This window comes from Monopterus albus, unplaced genomic scaffold (assembly GCF_001952655.1).
Source record: "Monopterus albus unplaced genomic scaffold, M_albus_1.0 scaffold51.1, whole genome shotgun sequence".
NCBI lineage: Eukaryota > Metazoa > Chordata > Actinopteri > Synbranchiformes > Synbranchidae > Monopterus > Monopterus albus.
The window spans coordinates 4,140,364-4,145,336 of NW_018127931.1; positions in this window are offsets into that span (position 1 = coordinate 4,140,364).

Genomic DNA, 4,973 nt, shown 5'->3' on the forward strand with positions numbered 1-4,973 from the left:
TCTTTATTAAAACATTCAGTGTTATGGAAAAGACAGATATTCACAAAATTATAGTCTGTAAGAACTAAAAAGCTATTTTATAATAAAAATAAATGCATCACGTAACAGTAAGAGTAAAAAAAAAACTATAAGGATGGTTGAAAATTAACTAATTTCTGTATCCAAGAAAGTGGCCACGTCAGGTTACAAAAACAAACGACTCGAAACCGAGGACTCGGAAGGTGTACTAATCTTTAAAAGATTAGTAATACTAATTTTATGCGATGTTGCGCATGTGTGGTCAACACAAAATGAATGAATCACTCACTGAGTTGTTTGAAAGTAGCACAATGTCAAATCCGGGGGGAATGTAAACTTATAAATTACTATTAACGTTTCTTATGCAACAATAAACTATGAGTTAACACGTGTGGAGTATTTGTTATTTATCATGGCACATGATAAAAATAATAATAGTGTCATTCGCGCTTGTTACCTGGTTAACACAGTGGAACAAATGAGCCACGAGCCAAGAAGGGAACCACAGAGTTGAGGCTATTGTCAGGCACTGCCCTCTAAAGGATCTTGTGTGTCAGCACATGTAGGTGTCATGTCCAGTGGAGAGTGATTGAGGATTAAAGAGCCCATGGCATGCCCATTTCCAGCCATTTAATGTTTAATCTTGGGTACCTCTAGATTAGCTTTGCACCCATCATAACTCCAAACAGTCTGTATTTATTTCAGAATGCTAAAACTAGAGAGCCTCTTTCTAAAAACGAGAGGATAATTCATGAACACACACACCTCCCTGCTGCCCGTGTTACCTTTAAAGTGAACAGCACAGCGAACCACAATGGCATTAATTAATTAATTTGAATTTATCTTCCATAGATAGGTAAACAGTGGTATATGTACTGATGAAAAGAGATGTGTAACACTCTAAACAAAGCAGATAATTGAGAAACCCCATATTTTAATTGGCATAATGCAGACATTGTAACTTCTCCAGCCTTACAACAAATCTGCTACAGAAACAGCACATTAACAGACATGCAATGTGTGTTTTTTTTAACTTACCGTTAAGTTCTACCAAGTGGTGTAAACATCACTCTCTTTCAAGTAGCTCCAAGGTTGGTAAATCCAACCGGTGATTATTGCATTTTCCCCCAGACAACCACTTAAAGTCCCAAAGTAGTAGAAATTAATTCCAACAGGTACATAAGACTGACAATAACATCATTAGTCATTAATCTGCTTGTTAACACATCACATGCAGCAGACACACTGGCCTCAAGCAGTCAAAACAAACAAGTACTGTGCTCCAGGGTAATCTGGCATTGATGAACTGATCCTTCACCGCCATGCAGTGCTTCACTGGCCAGCTGCTTGTGGGTCAGACCCATTTAGGTAAAACAATGAGTCCCTGTACATGAACATTCCTGGACATGCAGTAACGTCAGGCCCTGTATTTTTCTCCATTTCCTCTGGTCACAGTGCAGGCAGCAGGAGGTAAACTATAGCAACAAAACTACACGCAGTCAAAAAATTCCGCTTTTACAATGGCACTGATGGATGTCATGCAAGCTCACATGAAGTCAAGAATCTTTATTGTCATTATGCATAGCATAACAAAAAAATTTCTGGCAGTGCTCGGCTTAAAAGACAGACATATTATTTACATAACACACCACTATATAAGTCAATAGGAAACAATGAGCAAATAAAAAGGAATGTATGGGACCTACTCAGGTCAGCAGCATGTTAGCAGCAAAAGAGTGTAGTAACATTATAAAGTGCAGCTCAGTGCAAATCTCAGTCTTTAGGAAGAGGTGTGAGGTCCAGTGTTCTGTGTCTGTTCATAGGGGGGAGGTTGTGTGTGTGAGACTAGGGGTTAGGGGGGTGATTGATTTCACAGCTCTGGGGAAGAAGCTCTGTCTCAGTCTGTTTGTTTTAGCCTTTATGTATCTGTACCTTTTCCTGGAGGGAAGAGGCACAAACAGACCATTGCCTTGGTGGGTGGGGTCTGCAGCAATACGTCCGGCCCTCCTCTAGATCCAGTCAGTGTATAGTGAGTCCAGATCCAGAAGAGGACTCCCTATGATGCCCTGAGCTGTTTATGGGACCTAATCAGGTCAGTAGCATGTTAGCAGCAAGAGTGTAGTAACATTATAAGGTGCAGCTCGGTGCAAATCTGAGTCTTTAGGAAGAGGTGTGAGCATGGGTGTGTGTCTGCAGAGGTCCAGTGTAGGATGTGTTCAGAGACCAGGTCAGGTCAGATGTGATGTGGATGCCCAGGAACTTGATGTTATCCACTTGCTCCACCACCTCCCCGTGTATGAGAATAGGAGCATGTTTTGTCTTCCTGGTTCCTGGACCTCCTATAATCCACAATGACCTCTTTAGCCTTGTTGGTGTTCAGGACAAGATTGTTATCTGAACACCACCTTGTCAGGTGCTGGATCTCCTCTCTGTAGTGAGTCTCATCGTCTGAGATGAGACTCACTACGGTGGTGTCGTTTGCGAACTTCACAACTGTATTTGTGGAGTGGATGGGCTAACAGTCATGGGGAAGAGAACTGGGCTGAGCACACAGCCCTGTGGTGTGCCTGTGTTCAGGACCAGTGTGGATGATGTGCAGCTTCCGATTCTCACCACTTGAGGCCTGTTAGGGAGGAAGTCCTTAATCCAATGACATATCATTGCAGGCATTCCCAGATTGTGCAGATGCAGTGCCAGTTTGTCTGGGATTACAGTATTAAATGCCGAACTGATGAAATGACCATTCAAATAAATTCTTAAACTATCATGTAATACTTTATTTTGTTAAAAAAAAGTCTTGCAAGCAAGATTTTGTGGGACTTGTATAAATCTACTTGCATAGAAGTACTAGAACATACGTACAACTCATTTTTTGAGCTTTGCGGCACGTCTAAGATGATAATTCACTGTTGCAACATTGTAGATAAGTCAGAAAACAAGGAAATGCATGTCATATGCTCTTTAAGATTAATATTGCTTTTATTGGCCAAGTATATTACACACACAAGGAATTTGTCTCTGATACAGAACCAGAAGCAACTTGGGGTTCAGTGTCTTGCCTGAGACACATGAACTCAGGAGGACAGGAACTGAACTACCAACCTTCTGGTTGGGGGAATGACCACTCTACCTCCTGAGCCATAGCCGCCCCCTCACCCACTGCTCAAGTTGTTCATAGACCAAAAATAAGCTGTAGGTCCTTATTTCTACCTGTGCCTATTTTGCACCTGTAACCACACACAACAGTGATGTCAAGGTGTACTCACCCATCCTGGAGTACACCTCTATATCACTGCAGTAATGTGAGACATTAAACGTGCTGCTGCTGAGTTGCTCTTTAAGCATAAGCTATTTTAAAAAATGTACCATAAATATATAACCTTTGTTAGGGTGATTTTTATTTTTAGATAGAAATGAATAAAATTAGTTAGGGTTTTTTATTATATAGCATATATAAGTTTATATGTTTTAATCTCATAGTTGTGTTTATGTTTATGTAGTTACATATCCACATATCACCCTATGTGTTCACTGAATCACTGGTCAGTATTTACTGTGTTAGCCAACTGGAGCACTGTTTAACATCAAGGGGGACTGGTTCACTAAAACACTGAATCTCATTAGATTTATAGCTTTGACAAGGAGGGTCCACAGATACTTTATTATCACCACCTGGCTGAAGAGGCCAGGGAATTTGGGGTTACTGGGACACCAAGGGTAATAAACAAGAGGCTAGATCTAAAAGTCAGGAAGGGGAAGACAACTTCAAAGGCAGGGCAATATACAGACACACACAGACAGAGCATTTTTATTGGAACTGGAAAGCAATGCCTAAAGTAGCAGTTAGTTGGAAACAACAGAAACATTTTAAACTAGTTTTTAACTCGAGACCTCCCTCCCCCCAAAAATGGGGCTTCAGGATTAGGCAGTAATGCAGGTGATGCTTTAAGTCCCCTGCCATTCCTTAGTGGTATACAGGTGCATTTTAATAAATTAGAATATCGTGGAAAAGTCCATTTATGTCAGTAATTCAACTCAAATGATGAAACTTGTGTATTATATAAATTCAGTACACACAGGCTGAAGTAGTTTAAGCCGTTGGGTCTTTTAATTGTGATGATTTTGCTCACATTTAACAAAAACCTACCAATTCACTATCTCAATAAATTAGAATACCTCATAAGACCTATAAAAAACATTTTTAGTGAATTGTTGGCTTTCTGGAAAGTATGTTCATTTACTGTATATGTACTCAATACTTGGTAGGGGCTCCTTTTGCTTTAATTACTGCCTCAATTCGGCGTGGCATGGAGGTGATCAGTCTGTGGCACTGCTGAGGTGGTATGGAAGCCCAGGTTTCTTTGACAGTGGCCTTCAGCTCATCTGCATTATTTTGTTTCTCATTTCTCATTTTCCTCTTGACAATACCCCATAGATTCTCTATGGGGTTCAGGTCTGGTGAGTTTGCCGGCCAGTCAAGCACACCAACACCATGGCTATTTAACCAACTTTTGGTGCTTTTGGCAGTGTGGGCAGGTGCCAAATCCTGCTGGAGACACTTTTTTCCTGTATAGGTCTTAAAATGAAATCAGCATCTTTAAAAAGCTGTTCAGCAGAACAAAGCATGAAGTGCTCTAAAATTTCTTGCTAAACGGGTGCAGCGACTTTGGTTTTCATAAAACACAGTGGGCCAACACCACCAGATGACATTGCACCCCAAACCATCACAGACTGTGGAAACTTAACACTGGACTTCAAACAACTTGGGCTATGAGCTTCTCTACCCTTCCTCCAGACTCTAGGACCTTGGTTTCCAAATGAAATACAACACTTGCTCTCATCTGAAAAGAGGACTTTGGACCACTGGGCAACAGTCCAGTTCTTCTTCTCCTTAGTCCAGCTAAGACGCCTCTGATGTTGTCTGTGGTTCAGGAGTGGCTTGACAAGAGGAATAC